This window comes from Podarcis tiliguerta (assembly GCF_965153285.1).
Source record: "Podarcis tiliguerta genome assembly, chromosome: Z".
In the NCBI taxonomy this organism is placed as follows: domain Eukaryota; kingdom Metazoa; phylum Chordata; class Lepidosauria; order Squamata; family Lacertidae; genus Podarcis; species Podarcis tiliguerta.
Window position 1 is genome coordinate 19,852,482 of NC_139553.1, and position 24,566 is coordinate 19,877,047.

Consider the following 24,566-nt stretch of genomic DNA (forward strand, 5'->3'; position numbering starts at 1 on the left):
TGGCAAATAGAAGGGGAAGAAATGGAGGCAGTGAGAGATTTTACTTTTTTGGGCTCCATGATCACTGCAGATGGTGACAGCTGTCACAAAATTAAAAGATGCCTGCTTCTTGGGAGAAACCTAGACAGCATCTTAAAAAGCAGAGCCATCACCTTGCTGACAAAGGTCCGTATAGTTAAAGCTATGGTTTTCCCCGTAGTGATGTATGCAAGTGAGAGCTGGACCATAAAGAGGCTGATCGCTGAAGAATTGATGCTTTTGAATTATGGTGCTGGAGGAGACTCTTGAGAGTCCCATCGACTGCAAGAAGATCAAACCTATCCATTCTTGAGGAAATCAGCCCTGAGTGCTCACTGGAAGGACAGATCCTGAAGCTGAGGCTCCAATACTTTGGCCAAAGAGAAGACTCCCTGGAAAAGACCCTGATGTTGGGAAAGATTGAGGGCACAAGGAGAAGGGGACGACAGAGGACGAGATGGCTGGACAGTGTTCTCGAAGCTACCCGCATGAGTTTGACCAAACTGCGGGAGGCAGTGGAAGACAGGAGTGCCTGGCGTGCTCTGGTCCATGGGGTCACGAAGAGTCGGACACAACTAAACGACTAAACAACAACAATGTATTAATTAAGAATTTGTGAGTCACAGAACGCAGAGTAAGACATTGAGCTTACTGAACACATCTTCATGTCAATGGGAGCGGAGGGAAGGACAGGCTGAGACTTTGTTGCATTTAATCCAGATGGTGGGAGAGAAGGAGAAGGATAATAAGGAGTTACAACGTTCTGGACAAGATCGGTGAAGAGGCAGAAGGAAAGTAACCTTTATTGCCATCTTCATAATATAAACTGTATGACTATCAGCCTTCTGAAAGGTGGGAGAAACTTGTAGTGAACTACTTGAAGGAGGGAGAAAAGGTGGTGGCTGAGGAAGTAACAGAGTATAAAGTGGATTTTAAGAGGGAGGAGAAGGGGACAGAAAACAGTAAAAATGGTGGACAATAAATGATGATTCATGGTGCAAATACCCTCATGCTGTGACGTGTGGAGCGGATGGAAGGAAAAGGAGGAGCATTTAGCTGGAAACGACTGAGACAGAAACACTGAGAGTTAACAGAAGCGTCTTACAAACCACGCCATCTGGTGGGGAAAATAAGAAATTACATCTTAAATGGACTTTGGTTTGCTCCGTTCTATAACTTTTACTGTTTAACTTGTATTATACTAACTGGTCAAGGAAAGTGGTTGCATAACTGGGAAATTTTGACAAAGAGAGGAAAGGGTTGGAAAAGGAAGAGAAGGGTGGTTACAGACAGGAATAGGGAGAAGTAGGGGAAAGAAAGAAAAGGGGAAATCAATTAAAAGTAGAGAGAAAAAGAAATCTGCCCTAGAAATAGAATGAAATAGGGAGAAGCCAAAATCCTCACAATTTCCCCTTAGTTGGAAACTACTTCAAAAATAATAGGGTAAATTATAGAATCTATACTTAGGGAAAATATAAAGAGTGGAAAATAATATTAAATTAAGATTCATGGGGATTGCAACACGGCAACAAAGAAGCTACAGGCGTCAATGGAAACAACCTTTGCAGTACCTGGAATACAATCAAGAAGCACTTCGGCCACAGAGACTGACCCTAACACAGATCTTAAAGATTTCATTTTGGGGATGAAAAGAGATATAAATGATAATATTAAAGCTCTAGACGAAAAATTTAATGGGGAATAAGATTGAACAGAATTCCAAAGTGATTATGGATCTCTCAATGCAGATTAAAAGCATATCTGATAAAAGTAAGAAAAAAGTATGAAGGAGTTGACAATTAGACGCATATGAAGGAGTTGAAAATTAAAACTCTAAACAGGAAGAAGCATTGGAAAAAATCAGAGTGACTGTAAAGAGATCAGGAAAGTTCAAGAAAAAATAAAAGATGAACTCACGGAATTAAAAAAGGTACAAGAGGCAACATTAGAAGCGTTCGCGACACAGGAGATGCTTCAGAAGAAACTGATATTGAGATTTTGAAGGATACAGAACTGTAAGGTTGGGACCCCCAAGGCTCATGCAGTCCCATTTTTTCCTGCAGTGCAGGAATCACAGCTAAAGATTCCCTGACAGAGGGCCGCCCAACTTCCACTTAAAAACATCCAAGGAAGGACAGTCCATCACCTTCCAAGAGAGTCCATTCCATTGTCAAATGGCTCTTGCCCTCAGAAAATTCTTCCTGGTGTTTAGTCAGAATCTCCTTTCTTGTAATTTGAATCCATTGGTTTGGGTCCTCTCCTCCAGAGATAGCCAATGGAAATCGAGAATAGACAATAGGAATGTGAGGAGGAGGAGGAGGAGGAGGAGGAGGAGGAATAATACCCCACCCATCTATTATTATTATTATTATATTATTATTATTATTATTATTATTATTATTCATCCTACAAAGCATAATTCAGAGAAGAGAGAAAGGAAAGGAAAGGAAACAACTTAGGAAAGGGTTAAGTGAAAATGAAAAGGAATTAGTGAAAAACTCTGAAGAATGAGGTACCAAAACAAAATATCAAAATGCTACAGATGCAACTCTCCATGTTCTTAAATTATGAAATAGAACAGAAGATAAAGATGCTAAAACAGAGAAATTTTGAATTTGCAAACAAACCAGGCAGAATGCTTGCCTGGCAATTAAAGAAAAAACAAAAGGATAAGACGATAGAAAAATTGCTAGGTGGAGGAAAGGTAATAGAGGAACCTAAAGATATATTGGGAAAAATTACAAATTATTGTAGGAATTTATATCAGGCATAAGAGGAAGACCAGAAGGAGATGGAAAGATACATATTACAAAATAGACTACCAAAGATAGCAAATGAAAAAATTGAACAGCTAAATTTTCCAATAACAATAATGGAGATCCAACAATCAATCTCCAAAGCAAAAATAGGGAAGTCACCAGGTCCAGATGGATTATCTGCAGTGTACTATAAGAAATTAGAAGTATTGGCAGGTCCAGTAAAAACAACTATGAATGAAATTTTAAATAACAGGAAATTACCTGAGTCATAGGAAGAGGCCTTTATTACTTTGATCCCCAAACAAGGAACAGATCCAATGCTAATCAAAAATTATAGACCAATATCGTTACCAAAAAATGATTACAAAATAATTGCGGACATTCTAGCCAATAGATTAAAAAGAACACTTAATGAGATAATAAATAAAGACAAAGCAGGCTTCTTGCCAGGGAGACATATGTGCAACAATGCAAGAAATGTAACAGATCTTTTAGAATATCTTCAGACAAGAACAGACAAAAAAGCAATTTTGATGCTTGTGGATGCCGAAAAGGCCTTTGACAATATATCCTGGAGTTATATGAAAAAAAATATAGAAATTATGGGCTTTAGGAAAACCTTCAGCAGAGGCATTGAGGCACTATACCAAAATCAGAGTGCAAAATTGATCATTAATAATGAAATAACAGAAGAGTTCAACATTAGGAAAGGGACTAAGCAAGGTTGCCCTTTGTCACCTCTACTGTTTATTATGGTGTTAGAATATTAGCGATTGCAATAAGGAAAGATCCAAAGATAAAAGGAATAGTAGTAGGAAGAAAATCATTCAAAATAAAAGCCTTTGTGGATGATTTCATAATATTCACTGAAAATCTGGCAGAAAGCATATTAAAAATATTAGATAGATTTTCTGAATTCAGAAAGGCGGCAGGATTTAAAATTAAAAAAAAATAAAACCAAAACGTTAGCAAAAAAAAATAAATGTCTGCACAAGAGAAAGAAGAACTGTGAATAATTTTGGGACTTATAATAGTTAATAAGGCTAAAAATTAGGGAATTTGGTTCACAAATAAAAGCAGCAATCTATTTAATGATAATTATGCAAAAAATATGGAAAGAAATTTAAAAAAGGACCTAGAAATATGGAATAGGCTGAAATTATCGCTCTGGGGGAGAATATTCACAATAAAAATAAATGTTCTCTCTAAAATGATGTTTGTGTTTCAGATGATCCCAGTGATTGAGGGGTCAGGATGTTTCAAGTCTTAGGAGAAAGACCTTTCAAATTTTATTTGGCAATACAAAAAACTGAGAATTAAACATAAATTATTAATAGATAGCAAAGACAGAGGAGGACTTGCACTGGCAGACCTGAAACTTTATTACGAATCGGCTTGTTTAAGTTGGTTAAAAGATTGGATGACACTACAGAACTCAGACCTACTTGATCTGGAAGGTTTCCATAATTGTTTTGGGTGGCACGCATACCTGGGACATAAGAAAGTAAAAATTCACAGAGGCTTCCTGAATCATGTCATAAGAAAGCCACTATATAAGGCATGGGGGAAAATATAAAGATCTATTAGAACCCAGAACCTCCTGGTGGCTTTCCCCTTTGGAGGCGATTGCAGTGAAAAGGAAAAATATGGATACAAACTGGGCTACATATAAAGACCTCTTAGAAGAAGAAGATAAAAAACTGAAAGTGAAAAAAATACGAGGAAATAAAACATCACCTGACCGGCTGGCTACAATATCATCAATTAGTAGAGGTGTTCAGGATAGACAACAAAAAAGGTTTTGCAGTGGAAGAATAATAAAAAAAAGATAATCTAATACAAAACAAGAAAAGAATAATTTCTAGTTTGTATAGATTTTAGAATGGGAGGTGAAAGATGAGGAGGTAAAAGAGGTAATGATTGAGTGGGTGAAAGATTTTGGTAAAAGCATCCAATTATCGGCATGGGAAAGATTATGGAACATAACATGGAAACATACAGCCTGTTATACACTAAAGGAAAATCTTTTGAAGATGTTCTGCAGGTGGTATATAACTCACAGCAAACTATCCAAAATGTACAAATTGATATCTAACACTTGCTGGGGGTGTAAACAGGTAGAAGGGACACTGTTTCACATGTGTTGGGGTTGCAAAATAATTAAGAATTTTTGGGATATTATATACAAGCAGTTGAAGAAAATGTTTAAGCAAACCTTTATAAAAAAAAGCAGCTCAGACAATGGTAGTTGGAGGGGAGGAGCTGGATCAAAAGTCAAAATACCATGCTGTATTTGGGGAGGAATCTGATCTCTGAGTCAGTCTGAACCTTGACACACTCCTCTTTTGCTCTCATGTGTCTTTCCTCTCTTACACACACTTGATAATCTTTCTCTATATTCATGCCAATCTGGATCCAGATTAAGAACATAATGCCTGCTGGATCAGGCCAATGGTTCATCTGGGGCAGCATCCTGTTCTCACAGTAGCTGAACAGATGCCTGCAGGAAGCCAGCAAGCCAGAATCCTAGCACAACAGCACTTTCTCCTCTCCCGTGGTCTCCAGCAACTGGTATTCAGAAGCACTGCTGCCTCTGAGTATAGCCTTATGCACCTCCATGAAATTGTCTTGTTGTTGTTGTTTAGTCATTCAGTCGTGTCCAACTCTTCCTGACCCCATGGACCAGAGCACGCCAGGCACTCCTGTCTTCCACTGCCTTCCGCAGTTTGGTCAGACTCATGTTTGTAGCTTCGAGAACACTGTCCAACCATCTCATCCTCTGTCGTCCCCTTCTCCTTGTGCCCTCCATCTTTCCCAACATCAGGGTCTTTTCCAGGGAGTCTTCTCTTCTCATGAGATGGCCAAAGTATTGGAGCCTCAGCTTCAGGATCTGTCCTTCCAGTGAGCACTCAGGGCTGATTTCCTTCAGAATGGATAGGTTTGATCTTCTTGCAGTCCATGGGACTCTCAAGAGTCTCCTCCAGCACCATAATAAATAATACCCTTTCATGGATCACTGCCTTGCCATGGCGAAGGGGCTTGAATAACTCAGAGAAGCTATGAGCTATGCTATGCAGGGCCACCCAAGATGGACAGGTTATAGTGGAGAGTTTTGACCAAACGTGATCCACCTGGAGCAGGAACCGGCAAGCCACTCCAGTATCCCTGCCAAGAAAACTCCATGGACAAAGACATGAATTTCTATTATCCTTTTCTGAAGCCCTCCAAGTTTGCCATTGCGGCCTCCTTAAAAATGAGTTCCATACTTTAACTATGTTCTGCATGAAGAAGGACTTTCTTTTATCCATCCCAAATCTTCCAACACTCAGCTTCATTGGATGTCCATGAGTTCTAATGTTAACATCATAAAGTATGCAAGATTGTTAGAGTTTCAGTTAATGTCTTAGCTAATAATGCAGTTTGAATAGTTCTACTGAAAGGAAATTGTTTATAAAATCAACAAACATAATGGGTCCATTTAATATGATTTAGGGGATATGACAGAGTATATTTCAGACAGGCTGGAAGTCATTATTACCAAAGCAATTATGTGAAGTGATCCTGCAACAAAAAGGATGTTCAAGCTAGTTTTTCATTCTTGAGCACAGAGTGTTAAAACTGGCCAGAGTCTTCTCATGGGCACAGAGGGATCACAGGAGATATCACAAAGGAGGTAATATCAAATGTAAAGAGGTCCATTGCTTAAGCCAATTATCTCCCTGCAACTGTCTCTGGGTGTAGGATCCTTTGCCTTCGATTAACACCCCTTTGACAAGACAAAATTCACTCCCATAGAAATTCTGTCGCATATGAGAACAAGGACTTCTTGCAGCAAAGGAATTAACCACTCCTCTTCATCCAAGCATTCTCCTCTTCTTCCAAGCATTTGCAGAGAGCTTTGGCGTGATGTTTATAATCTAAGCTGCGCTACCTCTTCTCACCCAAGTGAGAAATTGAGGCCAGGAAATGACAAAGGGAGGAATTCTTCACACAATGCAGAGTTGAACTATGGAAATTGCTCCCTTAGGAGACAGCAGCAGCCATCAACTTGGAAGGCTTTGAAAGAAGATTTGACAAATTCATGGAGAAGGCTATCTATGGCTACCAGCCAGGGTAGCTGTGCTCTGCCTCCAACGTTTGAGGTGGCAATGCTTCTGAAGACCAGTTGCTGGAAACCACAGGCAGGGAGAGGGCTCTTGCTTTTGGCCTTCCCATTAAGACAGCTGTTCAGTCACTGTGAGAACAGGATGATGGACGAGAAGGGCCAATCCAGCAGGCTCTTCTAAAGTTTTTAGTAAAATGCTTCCTTTCATGTCTACTGGGCTTTTGGAAACATGCTATTTATATGAAAAGGGTGGCGGAGGAGTGAGGATCGCTGGTCAACCAAGCACGGAAACCACCATAAGGAAGAATGTGCACATGGGCTATTCATTAGCACCAGAAACTCTGCAGCGCTCCAAGACCCAGAAATAGTAGCCCAAAGTTAATGCTCTTTTGGCTCCTCTCTCAGACTCCTCACAGCATCACATGTGGTTATGCCCAAATGCCTTTGAACTCCCTCTCCCTCTTCAGATGTCCAAGTCATGTTATTTAGGATGCTCATAAGATTCTGCGACTGTCCCAATCAATTATTCTTTTTGTTCTGTTTGGCAGGGCAATAAGTTTCCAGCCGCAGCCTGAGTGAGGATGTACACTGATCTATGGCTGCTTCCAACAGATCATAAACTTATAAAACTGTGGAGTTGGAAGGGTCCCCAAGGGTCATCTAGTGCAACCCCTTGCAATGCCAGATTAGAGCCGAAGAATTCCTGACAGATGTCCTCTTCTTGAAAACCTCCAAGGAAGGAGAGTCCACCACTTTCTGAGGTCCTTCATTCTACCATCGAACAGTTCTTACTATCAGAAAGTCCTTCCTAATGGTTAGTTGGAATCTTCTTTCTCATTATTTGAATCCATTGACTTGGGTCCTCCCAAGTCAGCATCAGAAAACAAGCTTGCTCCATCTTCCATATGGCAGCCCATGTGGCTTTCATGTCACCTCTTAGGACTCAACCACACTTCCTTTTGTACCCCATTTGTAGGCACAGATTTAAGATTTCTTTCCTTTTGCACTTTCTGCAGAAAACCATTTGACCACTGAATCAGAGCAAACAGAAACCAATTTTTCCATGGATTGCTGGTTTTTTTTTATGATTCAGCAGTTGTTGTTTTTTAAAAAAAGGGTTTTCCAGGGGAAAGCTGTGAACTGCTCTGAGATCTTCGCATGAAAGGTGGTATACAAATTTAATAAATAAATAAAGGGGGGGGCTCTGCTTGGACCTGGCAATTCTGGATCTGTGCCTAGAAAATATAGCATGTAAGGAAGTGCAGATGAGCCCTCAGTCTTCTCTTCCACCCCCCACCCCACCCCATGCCTCACAAGCCTTGGTTTTTGTACCCTTCATCATCCTGGTTGCTCTCCACTGCACAGGTCCCAGCTTGTCAATGTCCTTTTGAAATGGACTGTCCAAAACTGAACACAACACTCCAGATGGGGTATGACCAAGGCTATCACTTCCCTTGATCTGGGCAATGGACTTCCATTGATGCAGCCTAGAATTGCATTAGCTGTTTTTGCTGCTGCACCAGCCTGCCATCCAGAGCTGGCAGATGAGCAAAGGGAAATGCCCAATCTGTGTAGGGCAGATGAAGCCATGCTGTGGATTTGCACTGGATGAGAACAGAACTTGATGAGCATTCCTGTACAGTTGAACCATAAGGCCATACGGTGAGTCCAGGATTTCTTGGCCCATTAACTAAGCAACTACTTAACACCACTTTGCAGCCTTTGAGCAATATGTGACTGCCACATCTCTTTCTCTTAAGTGATTGGATGTGCCTCAGAAGCATTACCTGAATGCCAAGTTGGCCGGGGTTTTTAAATCTTTGCTGCAATGCTGCAAATCTGCCATGTTGCCTCAATGCTGTGGGCACCAGACATTTTTCACCAGCCTCAAGTCAGCTGAACATTTTTTCAAAGTAAGGTCAGCCTGACTTGTATCGTTCTCAGCAACAGTTTGACTTTGTATTGTAACACAGCAGTCTGATATTAAACACAGATCAGAACAGGGAAACAACAACCTCACAACATCCATCATTCTTGTGACGGCAGCATAATAGGAAAGCGCTCTTTGTTTGTTAAGGTTTAGAGAAGGAAAAAAAAAAACTTTTCTTTAAACCTTGAAGGTGGAAGGCGGACATAAAATATTCAGAGGAATGTTTTCACTTATGAAACATAAGAACAGAAGAAGAGCCTGTTGGATCAACCAAAATCCCACACAGTCCAGCATCCTGTTCTCACAGTGGTCAACCAGATGTCTTTGGGAAACCTGCAAGCAGGATTCAGGCACAAAAACACTCTCCTTTCCAACAGTCTCCAGCAGCTGATATTCAGAAGTATTGCTACTTTCAACTCTGGAGGCAGAACTTAGCCACCATGGTTAGTAGCCATCAATAGCCCTCTCCTCCAGGAATTTGTCCAATCCTCTCATGAAGCCATCACCATCTAGGTTGGTGGCTATTACTGCCTCCTTCAGGAACAAGTTCCATAGTTCAACTATGTGTTGCATGAAGAGTAACAAACATCTTGTAAGGTTGACATCAGAAAATAACTTGGCATCAGTGGAAATAACTCTTCCATATTACATTTTTTTGTGAACAGTCTTTTATGATTTGTGGAATGGTTATCTAATTTTGATGCTCAAACAGGGCAAGAACATCCTATTCAGCTTATTTATTTATAAAATGGCTTCTCATCCACATCTGGAAATCTCTTCTCCCTTCCCAGGCATTGACCGGACCTGGACTGGCTTAACTTCAGCATGATTGCTATGTCATGTCCAACCATGTGATGCAGGAAAAAAAGGCTAATTTTAGACTGCAACAACAGAAGTCCAGTGTCCAGGTCAAAGGTAGTGGCAGTACCATAATATTCTGCCTTGGACTGACCTCACCTGCAGCTCTGTCTCCAGTTCTGGGCACCCCAGTTTAAGAAGGATATTGAGAAACTGGAGGGGGACCAAGATGATCAAAGGGCTGGAAACTAAGCCTTGTGAGGGAGTTGGGGAAGAGAATAGGCTTCCAACTGTACAATTCTATGATTCTATTACTATACCCTGGGACTATTTTCTAACTAGTCATTGTGTGTCAGCTTCTAAACTTGCCTCTGTGTTTTAGGTACCAGGATAGCCAGTCATAATTCCCAAGACAACCAAGTAGTCTCCCTATGGCAGCCACCAAGTTCTCCCTAAGATACTTAGGATCCTATCATTTTCAGTCTCTCCAATAGAGAATGTCGAAGGCTGGAGTGCCAACAGCACTGAAGCCAAAAGAGGGGGCCAGTGAGGAACATGAAGAAGGTGCCATAGTATATTCAGAGCTGGAAGAGATCTTGGAAGAGGGATGGAGACGTCAATTTTGGTTTGCTGCCTCGCCTCATTTTTCCAAACTCAAGTCCAGTTGTCCCATTTCCACATCCGTTTGTGATTTATTCATTTCTCTGAAAGTTGGCATGAAAATTCATACCATGTACATATTCATTTTGGGGTGCATATTTTCCCTAAGAATTGCACATAGTTTTGCTTAGGTCCAATAGGCGTGCTGCCCACAGGCATCTGGTTGGCCACTGTGAGAACAGGATGCTGGACTAGATAGGCCATCGGTCTGATCCAGCAGGCTCTTCTTATTTTCTTCTGTTGCAATGCTAATGGTGCCGCCATCCTGCCTCTGAATGTATTGAAACATCAGCCTGCTGTTTTCACTGTAATGATTTCCCCTATTTATTTCTGCTTTCATTCCAGGAAGAAACTGTCTCAACTTGGTGATAATCAGATTATCCAGAGTGGGTGTGATGGTGAACATGCCTCCTTTTGCAAGACAGCATTATTTTTTAAAGCATTCTTTATTTTGGGACCATGTGATCTCAGAATACAGAACTCGTGAGCCTCCCTCAACTACAATGAAAAGAGATGGAAGCTCTCAACTGCTGTTTGATTCCCGCCCCCCGCCCCCAAAAGTACTATGCTGATGAATTCCAAAGGGACTGGGGTGGGGACCAACCCCAGCAATAGAGAATCCCACAGCAGCAAAAATACAAATAAAAAATAAAAAATGGTGCAAATGTTCATTGGACAGAACTCACACTGTCATATGCACAGTTTCTTAATTGCATACATGAAATGGTATCTTTTGATCTTTGTACTTGTGTATCTACCTATGTAGAATCATAGAATTGTAAGAAACGTGTCATGACTATCCACTTGCAAATGTGAGGATGCAGTCTCTTTAAGAAAGTAAGAAGAGCCTACTGGATCAGGCCAGTGGCCCATCTAGTCCAGCATCCTGTTCTCACAGTGGCCGATCAGATGCCCCAATAGGAGGCCCACAAGCAGGACCTGGGCACAAGAGCCCTCTCCCCTCCTGTGGTCTCCAGCAACTGGTATGCAGAAGCATTGCTGTCTCCAGTGGTGGAGGATCATGGCTAGTATCCATAGATAGTCCTCTCCTCCATGCATGTGTCACATCCTGTTTCAGAGCCACCTAAATTGATAGCTATCACTGCCTCCTATGAGAACAGCTCCTCAGTTTGACTCTGCCCTGCATGAAGAACTTTCGCATTTAAAACATGATTTAGCTAAAACTGGGCATACCTTAGTTTTGCACATTATCACTACCATTGTCTCATACCAACACCTTCCAGTTTGTGCCCTTTTTTTGAGTAATTATTCACTGTGATATCTCTACCTAAGTGAGATGCAGCTCTAGATACACAAGGAAGGTTCTTTGCAGCCCCCAGGGCACTTTTTTGTTTATCTATAAGCACTATATGTACACATTGTTTGCCCTTTGTCATTAGAGAAACACCACTGGCTGACTTGGTGCTCCAACTAGATGCTTCTAGGAGGAGGTCACTTAATCTGGGAGTTCCCCACACAATTGAAGGTGTTACCTGGGCTGTGCATGATGTGTTCTGGGGTGACACTCAGGTAGAACTCAGCAGGGAGGGAAACAAAATGCCTCAACTATGGTTCCTCACAATCCTGAAGAAAAGTCCACCACCTTCCAAGGAAAACCATTCCGCTGTTGAACAGATCTTGCCCTCAGAAAGTTCTTCCTGATGTTTGGTCAGAATCTCCTTTCTTGTAACTTGAATCCATTCGTTTATATCCTACCCTTCAGAGCAGGAGAAAACAAGCTTCCTCCATCTTCCATGGGACAGCCCTTCAGATATTTGAAGATGGCTATCATATCTCCTCTCAATCTCCTCCTTAACAGACTAAACATATCCAACTCCCTCAACCAATTCTCATAAGGCTTAGTTTCCAGAAAATTTATCATCTTGGTCTCCCTACTCTGCCCACCTTCCAGCTCATCAATATGCTCCTTAAACTGGGGTGCCCTGAACTAGACACAGTAGCTCAGGTGTGGACTGACCAAGGCAAGAATAGAGAGGTATTATCACTTCACTTGATTGGGACACTAGACTTCTGTTAATGCAGCCTAGAATAGAATTAGGGTTTTTTTTGCAGCTGCATCACACTGTTCATTCATATTCAGCTTGTGGTCTACTAAGACCCCCAGATCCTTTTCACATGTCCTGCTGTCAAGCCAGGTGTTCCCGATCCTTTATTTGTCCATCTGGTTATTCCTGTCTAAGTGTAGAACCTTCCATTTGTCCCTATGGAAATCCATTTGATTACTTCTGGCTCAGTTCTCCAGTCTGCTAATATCCTCTTGAATCCAACTCAAGTCCTACTTGAGTCCTACTTCTAAGATATTAGCTACCCCTCCTAGTTTGATGTTTTCTGCAAATTTGATGAGCATCTCAGTAATTACTTCATCTAAGTCATTTGACTACCTAATACAGGAATCTATACTTTTCCCCTTGGTTTATCCTGTTTTATAAGAATAAATCAAGTGTTAAAAATTAGATATGTAAGACCATCAATCACTCATCTTTCACTCTCCAGGGCTTCCAGATAATTCAAAAGGAGTGAGTGAGTGGTGATGTTTTTGTCAGTATTGCAGGTGTGGTTTTGAACCCTGGCCTTCCACTTCCCAGTCCTCAATTAATCCCTAAAACAGGCTTCCTCAACCTCGACCCTCCAGATGTTTTTGGCCTACAACTTCCATGATCCCTAGCTAGCAGGACCAGTGGTCAGGGATGATGGGAGTTGTAGTCTCAAAACATCTGGAGGGCCGAGGTTGAGGAAGCCTGCCCTACAACAACCCTGTGAGGTAGGTAAGGCTGAGAGGCAGTGACTGGCCCAGTGAGTTTTATGACTCAATAGAGTTATTCGGACTCTGGTCTCCCACATCTTAGTCCAACACTAATGTCTGCATCACATCAACACTGGATAGATCAGACCATCAAACACTCATCTCTAAATCTCCAGGACTTCCAAATAATTCAACTAGAGCAATGTTATCAGTAAACTGAATGTTATCACTAAACTGAAAACTATGGAGAGATCAGGTCTTAATAGAGATATTGGATTCCTGTCTCATTACATATGCTAATCATCTGCATACGATAGATGATGATTGTATTGCTTTTTCCTGCAGGACTAATTGCAGTCGTTAACAATCATAAACAGGTTTACCATACCAATTGAGTCAATTACCCACCTCCTACTACCCTTCTGAGAAAAACTCCACCCCACCCTCCCACTATATTTAAGGCTCTGGCGACTTCTGTTTCAGTGTATCTGAAGAAGTGTGCATGCACACAAAAGCTTATACCCTTAGAGACCAACAAACTTAGTTGGTCTCTAAGGTGCTACTGGACAATTTTTTTATTTTTTATATATATTTCGAATGTTATCAGTAGTGCATGATGGCTCCAGCAGAGCTTCTGTAGATGGACTAGAGTGTTCATTTGTGCATTTTCTGATACCTGATTCTCAGAAACAGGAAGAAGATATGGCTGATTTAGGTGGAATATTTCATATTAGGTCTCTTGGCATAACATGATCCATGTGTTTTTATTTCCCCCCCCTTTGGTACCATAGCTAGAGCCTCCATCAATTCTGATACAGATCTGGCCTTCTGGTTCTGAATGCCACAATTCTCATGCCAAACTGTGCTGATTTCCAAAGGAATTCATAACCTCTCCTTGGTTGGTAATTGGAAGAGCCTACTTTGTCTCAGGCCCAATCCCGCTCTGGACTGAGATCCTTCTCCAAGGTTGTAGTGGGTGATCTGGTCATTCCGCACCCCCATTAGTGGCTCCATTGGACTCTACCCAGTCACTATTAGCGGTTTGGAACTGCAGCTTTAAAAAGCAACGCATGGAAACAATATGTGGGGAAACTGCAGGATTAACTCTGACACTAGTCCCTGTGGTTATTTTGTTTAGAGAGAGAGAGAAACTGCTCTGCTAAACAAAAGAGCGTGAAAATGATTCTCCACCTGCTCACAGTGTCCAGAATAGTGATCAGCCACAAATGGAAACAGAGGTTTCTCTGATCACAAAGAGATTGGCTGATAAAGATTTGAAATGTGATGTGTGAAGGGATGAGCAAATCCGTCAGTTTTGGCTTGTATCAGCCACTGACTTTTTCCAATCTTAAGTCAGTTCGCCCCATTCCTGCATCAGTTTGCAATTGAAAGAAAAACTGCAGAAAGAATCTGTAGACAGTTTTTACTGTCTTTACTTTATCTTTACTTTAATATTTCAGTTAGAAATGGAGAGAGGAGGAGGAAGAAGCAAGCATCAGAGCCCTGACCAGGGGCTACAGGTGGTTGTTCAGGAAATGGCAAGGCCCACCCACAAACACGGGGCCCTCCCTCCTCCTGGGGTCTCTCATGAGCAGAGATGGATTCATCGTTTGGCCCCAGCCCCCGTGGAAGAACTGATTTATGCAACCCAATGAACTAGTCTCAAGCTGCTTACAGGTGAGCATTAATAGGTGAATTATTGTTTGGGTGGCTTCACAGGTGTATCCCTTGGCAAGGAGCAACATTAACAATTACTACATTTTACATGACCCAAGTAATCGAAGCATCTGGCGTGATAGTGAGGCGAGGAGGAAGTGTGAAAATAATTGCATGCCTTTGTGCTTCAGTGTGAAAAGGATGGGAAGCTTCCTTTGTGACCGATCTTGCCATGACAGGAGCAACACAAATATACACCATACTTTCCATGGTCCAATTGGTGATATTTGCACACGCACCCTGGGCCTGTGCTACCTATGGCAGGGTGGGGGCAGCTTCATCAACTCCTAGGTATACCTCTGGGTGCCTTGTACGCTCTCTCCACTTCCCCTCACTCTTCCAGCAATACTGCTTTCTTTTGGTGATGGTGATGGCTCTTCTGCTGTAGTATAAGCCAGAGGTTGGGTCCATGGGACTATTCTGGGCCAGTATTACAGTATGGTGCTCATAAATACTTGGTAGACAATTGGCCAGGAATTCTCTCTTGGATGGCCTTGGGGCAAAGAAATCTGGAGTCATGATTGCTGTAATGCATGTCCAGAAACATTCATTTGGCAAATGAAAAGGTGGACCAGATGCAGCCTCGGTTGCAGCTTCATGGAGCTTCCAGCCTCTGGCCTGTCTGCACTGCCCATCTGCTGCTGTCAAGAAATGACCAATAAAACAGAAGCCACTTAAGTCTCTTGTGAGCTCTGTGGCTTTCCTGCAGCTGTGGAAGTAGGTCATTGAGCCCCTGCTTGACACTACCACCGAATGAATTGTGCCAAATGTTCTTCGACTCTTCAGTCAAAGGAAGGAACATTGAGGAAGGAGCTAGCCATGTTGGTGCTGGTTCTCGCTATTGGGGGTGGGCAGAAGAAGATGGAGATTGGAGTTAAGGCAGGTTTGTTTGAACAACCACTATTAATGTGAAGAGACTGGGTGATGACATTTGTATTACTGCTCAAACATAAGAACAGCTGCTGGATCAGGCCAGTCCATCATCCTGTTCCCACAGTGGACAGCCAGATGCCTCAAATGGAAACACACAGGCAGGATTTGAGCACAAGACCAACACTCCACACACACACCCCCCCCGTGTTTTTCAGCAACACAGATTCAGAAGCATCACTGTAGAGGCAGAGCATAGCCATCGTGGCTAGTAATAATACCTTTATTAATGAAATTAAACGAGCCTCCCTCCCCTTTCTCTTATAGGTCCTGAATTTTCCAACATTCCGCTTTTATTGAATGCAGAGCCAATTGCAGCAGTCTATCTGGATGTTTACCTGGCACCTGGCTGGTGGCCCGCCTGTCAAAAAAAAATTGCCACTGCATTATATGAAAAGAAGTCTTACTGAACATAATGAGGCTTGCTTTTGAGTCGACATGCTGAAGGTTATATATTCATGAGTTGTTGTTGTTGTTGTTGTTGTTGTTGTTGTTGTTGTTTCCTGTTCAGTCCCAAAGGACTCCTGCAAAATGAACTTTCTAAAAGATTTTGCATCCCCCGCAGAAGCCAATTCCTATCCTTATTTCCTTCTCTCCCTCTTCCTTTCATTTATACCTTCGGCGTGAGCTCTCCAACAGTTTAAAGTGCCTATTAAATCATAGAATTATTATTCCCAAGGGTCATTTAGTCCAACCCCCTGCAATGCAGGCATGAGAGCTGAAGCATCCCTGACATATGGTCATCCCACCTCTGTTTCAAAACCTCCAAAGAAGGAAAGTCCACCACCTTCTCAGGGAGTCTGCTCCATGGCCGATAGTTGTTATCATCAGAAAGCCCTTCCTAAGCTTTAGTCAGAATCTCCCTTCTTGTCATTGGAATCCATTGGTTTGGGTCCTCCACTCTGGAGCAGCAGAAAACAAGCTTGCTCCATCTTCTATGTCACAACCCTTCAGACATTTGAAGATGGCTGTCTGTTCTTGTTGCCTTATTCCATAAGCTTTTCTCGAGGCCAACTAGCGATCCATATGAGCGAGTAGCTACAAAAGACACTTTTCAAACAAAGAATTAAGATAATAAATCAAACACAGTTTCTTTTTGCTGCAGCTCAAAAGCCAAAAACTGTTGGATATTTGCCTTGGAAGGAGCAGAGTCAAGGGCAAAAAAAAGAAAAAGAAAGAAAGAAAGAAAGAAAGAGAAAAGCAGTGAAGGGAATGATAGATGTTTCGATTGTTTTCTCAGATAATATAATTGTAGAGTTGGAAGGAACCCAAAGGGTCATTTAATCCACCACCTGCAATGTAGGTATAAGAAAATCCACGAAGAACATAATTCCAAGAGCCTCTCCCCTTTCCTTAATTGTTATACAGGATCTTAATGGAAATTGCCACTTTTCCAATGTGATCTTAACATGGGAAACTGAGCTCTTCCCAGGCAGAAAGGGGTTTCACTTGTTAAATCCTAACTGCCCTGTATCATCTGAATACACAAAGGTTTCTGAATACAAAGAAATGGCAACATCTGCTAATCACGAGTGCCCAATCTGACACAAAAGAAAATATATGCAATCTCATCCTATTGTTGATTGAGTCTGGTTCATCTGAGTGACTCGGAAACATCTGAAACTCTTGGCAATGGTAGATGGCCAGATAATAGCTGGCTTTCGGATTTCAGTCCTCCCTCACCCACCCCCATTTTTTTCCAATCTTAAATTCAGTTCTCCACATTTCACTTTGTGATTTTTTTTCTCTAGTCCTCATGACAACTCAACATTTTGGGGCAGATTTCTCATAAGAACATAGGAAAAGCCTGTTGAATCAGGTCAGTGGCCCATCTAGTCCAGCATCCTCTTCTCACAGGGGCCATCCAGGGGCCTGGAAGGAAAATCCATAAGCAGGATTCAAGCACAAACATCCCTCTCTCCTCCTGTGGTTTTCAAGAACTGGGATTCAAAGCACTGCTGTCTCCAACCATGGAAGCAGAGAATAGCCATCCTGGCTAGTAGCCATTGACCTCCATGAATTTGCCAGATCCTTGTTTAAAGTCATCTACATTGGTGACCATTGCTGCCACCTGTGGGAATATTTGTGAGCTCAGTATGCAATTTTGCCCAACATACCGGTACATATTTTTCCAAAGTGATTTTTCCTATTAAAATTATTTATTTATTTATTTATTTATTTCCCCCCCATGTAACATTTTTACAAATCCGTTTCATTTGTTGAGGCATTAGGGGGAGAAGGAAAAAAAGAAAAAGAAAGGGGGTGGAGGGAGGGAAGATGGATGGGGGTGCGGTCGGGTGGCGATGTTTCTATTATGCTTAATGTATGTAGAGTTTGGTGTCAGCGTTTCTTGTGTTGTTCACTTGTGTTCCTTTGGTGGTGAGAGAGGTTGGGGTTGGCCTAAGGTGTGATTGTTTGTTTGTGATTGGCTGTGGTGATCATTGTTTTCGTGTGTGAGTGAGGTGGGTGGGTGTTTTGGATCAGGTTAGCCATATTGATTTGTATAAAATAATATTTGATGTTATTTTCACTTGTTTATGCATTTATATGCACATTTTACTCTAGGACACGCAATTTTTGTACCCATTACAAAATTTCAAAGGAAGGCCATATTTTGGTTCACATATTGTTTCTGAAAGTACACATTAAATAAGTACTTTAAATAAGCACACATTAGTCTTTAAATAAGAACTGGATCCAATTTCTCCCCCATCCCTAGACTTTGGGCTCATCCTCACTTTTGTTTAACCCATATTTTGACTGTATCAGCTCCCAATTAATTCCCCTGGGTCTGAAAGCTTTTCTGGTCGTTCTGCAGCTGTGCCTTGGGAAAAGCTAATCTCAACCTCTGAATCAGATCTTATCAGATGTGCAGAAAATCCAAAAAGAAAGTTTGCTTACCTGAGTTTCAATTCAGTTGGTGCCAAAGTAAATGCCCAGATTCACTAAGAGATTCTCTCAACCAAGTTTTATTCTACAAATCCTAAACCAGTATTTTTATATAGAAAACAATCCAGTCAGGCGTTTATAATTCTTGGCCCTCAAGCCTAAGTAGAGTGGATGACCCCACTGAAATAAATTGGAAGGGAGTTTGAACACAGAAAGTTGCTTTCCACAGAGTGAGGTCCATCACTGGCTGGCAGCACTACTGGTTGGATTTGGAGGTTAGAATAGGGTATTATCTATTAATTATCCTTTCTCTTACTCAGTTGTGTGAGTTTAACATCTAGTTAACAAAGTGTAAGATTAGTATCCTTTTACAGCATAAAATGTGGAATCTTCTGGAACAAAGGTTGCTTAACCTTATTAGTAATTATCCACGATGCTTTAGCAGACTTGATCTTCTTCTTTTTATTCCTCTAATCAAAACAAAAGCACACAATTCTGTTAGAATAAACATATTGTTTACTTATACAGTCATACCTTGGGTTACAGATGCTTCAGGTTGCACCACCGAAACCCAGAAGTACCGGAACGGGTTACTTCTGGGTTTTTGTGGTTGCACATGCGCAGAAGCGCTAAATCATGCTTTGTGCATGCGCAGACGCGCCAAATCGCAACCCGCGCATGTGCAGATGTGCCACTGCGAGTTGCGAACACGCATCCCACACAGATCACATTCGCTACCCGAGCATCCACTGTATAAAGTTTCAGACTAGATTCAGGCAGAAAATAGCAGTGAAAATAAGTCACAAAATACATGGTTGAGATCACAGTGGGGTCTTTGCTTGGGAGACCACAGAAATTGCATCCTTCCTCATTGGCTACATCAGGGGTTGTCAACCTGGTCCCCACCGCTCACTAGTGGGCATTTCAGGACTCTAGGTAGGTGGTAGGGGGTTTTATGGCACAAGCTGAATCCTCCTTCCATCGAGAAAGATGAACTCTCTATTCATGTAATGTATATACAGTATATATATATACAGTATATATATATATATATATATATATATATATATATATATATATATATAAAAATTTTGGCAGTGGTGGATACCAAAAACTCTGGTAAAATAAAAATAAATGCATGTGTAATATCCAAATATGTGGGAAATGATATTCAATTTATTGATACCTTTCCCTACCACATAGAATCAGGCTTTAGTGCTGTTAATCATATTATGAGCAAACAGAGAAACCGTCTGAATATCACCGAAAGAGGAGAACTTCGTTTGTTCCTTACGAAAATTGAACCAGATATCAAATATTTAGTCTCACAGCATCAGCCTCAAGGAGCTCATTCATCACCGGTTAAAAGTAATTTGAATTTACTTTATTGCTTTCACATTTAACTTCATAAAGTTTAAAACATTATAAACATGCATAAAGTAGAAATAAAAATATAAATTTAAGTACTTTTTTTTTTAACCCTCCTTTCTACTTGCACTAAAAGCATCAAGTTACTGCAGCACTGGTGGGCGGTAAGGAAATTTTACCATCAAGAAAGAGGCATTAGTGGGCGGTAGGTATAAAAAGGTTGACTACCCTTGGGCTACATGAAGAAGAGAGACTGAGCTCTGAGCAGGAAGGAAGTAGTAAGGATGATTCCCCTTTTGCTCCTTTTCCCCACCGGGGCAGGCAGGGGATGTGACCTCACAGAGTGCCCTCTCTAGGAATTTACATTGAATTTCCCTGTGTCTTAAGCCTTGGCTCACCTAGGAAACATCCAATTTTATCTTTGACTGAAACATCATTTCCCACAAGCAGCTCCCTAGGACTTTGTGCAGGGAACATTGTCAGCAACTACCTGGAGATGCTGGGGCCTGTATTCACTTGCAAACAATGTGCCTAGCTATCCAGCCATCCAGATGCTAGACTCCCTGTCTCTGCCGGTGATCTGGCCACTGATGAAAGAAAGGCCTGGTGATAGCTACCAACCTTTGCTCTGATATCTGATCAGAGGCAGTAGTGCTTCTGAATGGCAGATGCTGGAAACCACAGGAGGGGGCTCTTGTGCAAGTTTGCCCTTCACGTTTGGTCAGCCACTGTGAGAACAGGACACTGGACTAGATGGGCAAATGGCCTGATCCAGCAGGCTCTTCTTATGTACCTATGGCTGCATTTCTAAAGGTTCATGTCTATTTTTAAAATTGGCAACATTTGCTAATCAGGGGTGTGCACTTTCAGTCTACAATGAATAAAACATAGTGTTTGCTATTTAAAATTTGCAAATTAAACCTCTCTCTTAAGCCCGTTCCCGTAACAAAGTCCTTAAGCCACAATAATGTTTCTGTAGATCAGCAGCCTCTGGAAAATTACAGCTCCGGGATATGCTTGGCGAGTCTTACCTGATTTAAAATTGTATTTTGCAACTTGTTGCTTAGTATGGATGAAGTAATGGGTGGCACTGAGAAATAAGACTTTTGGAATTAAAAGGACATGACTTAAGGTTTGAATGGCATGGATATTTGTGGTATGATAAAGTAAATGTGGAGTTTAAGAATTGTTTTATTAGACAGGCCATACTAAGAACCTGGAATAGATATAATTCTAGGTTATGCACAAAGACACCATTTATGGATTTCACCACAAGCAGCTTTCTATAGAAAAGAGGTGCCAGGTAAAGAGAAATGGTTATTAGAACCAAGAGTTGTTAGAATGGAATCAATGAGACTGTAAAATTAAAATAAGGGAACATTTAAGAGTGGAATGTTGTAACTCATGCTCCGGCACCGTGGAGCTGAAAGCAGGTTAGGATGGGGCTGGCGGGAGTCCTGGGGGCGTGGCACACCGCCGGGGGGGGGGACGTGGCGCCCAGCACAGGCAGGGGAGCAGCCACGATGGCACTCTACCGGGATCACGCTGCCAGGGGCGGTGCGCTCCCCCTGCACTACTCTTCCTCGGCCACATGTTGTAACTCCCAGTGGTTTCCTCATTAACAGAGAAATTTGTGTTTGATTTAAAAAAAAGACTTGAACTATGGAATAAAGTAAGATGGATTAAGATTCTGAGATGCAATTGTGTAATGATGATGAACATAATATATTAAAAATGTATAAACGGTGGCAAGATTGTTACATGCATGAAGATGGAAGGACTTATTGTTACCTACTATGGAAGAATGACTATTAAAAGCATTTGGCTGAGATGGCAAAGTTGGCATATTTAATGATTTATTAATGATTAGAAACCCCTTCACTGGAGGAGGAAGATGGGGGCAGGGGGAGCACATCGCCCCCGGCAGTTCAATCCCAGTGGGGTGCCATTGTGGCTGCCCCCCTTGCCCATGCTGGGTGCCACACCCCCAGGACACACGCCACGCCCCTGTGGGCACAACACACCTCTGGGATGCACGCTCTGCGCCCCGGCATGTGCACCAGCCAAGCCCCCACTGCTCTCCATAAAGCTCCACCAGTGAACCCCTTACAGACTTTTTGCGCAAAAAGGAAGATGAGGTTGTGATATCTGGGTTTGAAGAAAAATGAAAAAAATGTTGGTTTGTGGGAAGTAGAAGAGTTGGATGTTATTCCGGAGCAAGTACCGGTATTTTGCATGTCTATATATAGCTGATAGATGGGGAATTGGATGTCTTTGCTTTTCTTCTTTATTTTCTCTCTTTCATTTTGTTGTTAAAAATGCTTGGTACTTGATGTTAACTTTTGTATATCAGGGTTGTTTTTTCAAGTTTTAATTTAAAAAAAACTTTCTTTAAAAAAAGGAAAGAGAAGACTTATTTTCATTCATAGCTGAATCATCAGCCAAGCATATTTTCATGCTACACAGATCTTGATGTGCTGCTTTTCACCTCACTGAAAACACAACTTTTGTGTGCCACTGGAGCTTTGCCTGGCCATGGGGATCTGACATCTTTATCTGCAAGCTCACCGTTCTCACCATATAAATTATGAAATACTGGCCAACTTTCTCTAGCAACTTGCAAGGTAACTTTGCAATAGGAAGAGATGCAAGATGAAAACAACATATTATTATTGCAAGGTGTGTGTGTGTGTTGCAGTAGCAAAACAGGAATGGGGAGGGAAAGCCTTCTAATAAGAGCAATAGGCAGTGTGGTGCTGTAGTTAAAAGCGTTGGACTAGGACCTGGAAAAGACCAGAGTTCAAATCCCCACTCAGCTATGAAACTCACTGGGTATGACCTTGGGGCCAGTCCTGGCCTCTCAGCCTAACCTACCATACAGGATTATTGAGGGGATTAAATGGGGAGATGCAAGAAACTCAGCTAAAGCATCAATGACAGATGGCCATCAAACCTTTGCTCCAAAACCTCCAATGAAGGAGAGCACCCCACTTTCTGAGGGAGTCCATTTTCCTGATGAACAGCTCTTATTGTCCAAATATTCTTCCTGATGATTAGTCGGAATCTGCTTTCTTGATCAAGTCCTATCCTCCAGAGCAAGAGAAAACAAGCTTACTCCCCTGGGTTAATAGTTGGCCCTGGGGAGGCCCAGTCAAGGTGGAGAGGCCACAACTGGAAGAAGGAATAATGTAATCCACAGGATTAAGGTGCTGCATATTCCTGTGTTTGGAATTGAGGCAGATTGTCTAAATTGCTGGTAATTTCTACATCACCCCATGGTGCACCCCAGGTGCAAGGTCAGCCAAGCGAAATGCTATGGTAACAGCCAGTTCCCCAACTATATCGGTGATTAATGCATGTCAGCTCAGTAGGGGGGGGAGTGTCTGCTGTTTGTTTGTTTGTTTATCTGTCTGATTAGGGTAAAGTCTTGAATGGCTGGACTTATTTAGAGCAATGGAGATGCTTTTTTACTCGTATGTATCTGTATACATCAGTATTAGCAAAAGCTGTATATATCTACAAGCTGTACAGTGGTGCCCCGCAAGACGAATGCCTCGCAAGACGGAAAACCCGCTAGACGAAAGGGTTTTCCGTTTTGGAGGTGCTTCGCAGGACGAATTTCTCTATGGGCTTGCTTCGCAAGACGAAAATGTCTTGTGATTCCTGGGGGGTTTTTTTCGCTCCCCACCCCCTTTTTCTAAGGCACTAAGCTGCTAATAGCCTTTTAGCAGCTAATCCGCTAATCCCTTAAGCCTTTAATAGCTGCTAATAGCCGCTAAACCGCTAATAGCGCTAATCCGCTAATCAGTCAATCTGCTAATCCGCTAATGGGCTTGCTTCGCAAGACAAAAAAACCGCTAGACGAAGAGACTCACGGAACGGATTCTTTTCGTCTTGCAAGGCACCACTGTATATATTTTATGTCCATAACTGTTTTACTGAGCCTTATCTTCTGCAACAGTAAACTATCTTAACTTCCCCTTCTTCTGTGGAGTGACTGATACTGGGAGCAACTTCCACTGCATGGGTCTCACTTAAGATTCCCACCAAAGAACAATGACCAGGTTGATAATGGACCTGGAAACCAAGCCTTAAGATCATGGGTGGGCAAACTAAGGCCTGGGGGCCGGATGCAGCCCAATCACCTTCTCAATCGAGCCTGCGGATGGTCTGGGAAACAGCATGTTTTTACATGAGTAGAATGTGTCCTTTTATTTAAAATACATCTCTGAGTTATTTGTTGGGCATAGGAATTCATTCATTTTCCCCCACTTCAAAATATAGTCTGGTCCCCCACAAGGTCTGAGGGACAGCGGACCGGGGCCCCACTGAAAAAGTTTGCTGGTGCCTGCTTAAGATAAATGCTTATAGGAGTTGGGGGGTGTTCAGCCTGAAAAAGAGGAGACTGAGTTGTAATATGACAACCACCTCCAAATATCTAAAGGGCCATCACACAGAAGATGGACCAGGTTGTTTTCTCCTGGTCTGCAGGGTAGGACCTGAAACAATGGTTCCAAGTTACAAGAAAGGAGATTCCAACTAAACATCAGGAATAACTTTCTGATGTTTGACAGCGGAATGCACTCCCCCTCATAAATTGGTGGGCTCTCCTTCCCTGGAGGTTTTTGA

The 24,566-nt window shown here is 42.0% G+C and overlaps 1 long non-coding RNA gene across 1 annotated transcript in view; it reads left to right on the forward strand.

The window, feature by feature from the left end:
* The first annotated feature begins 442 nt into the window (after positions 1 to 442).
* The window catches only part of LOC310669768, a 571,559-nt gene continuing 547,435 nt past the window's right edge, over positions 443 to 24,566 (forward strand). Inside the window, exon 1 of the long non-coding RNA XR_014507371.1 lies at positions 443 to 616. This is a non-coding gene — a long non-coding RNA (uncharacterized lncRNA). The remainder of the gene's footprint in view (positions 617 to 24,566) is intronic.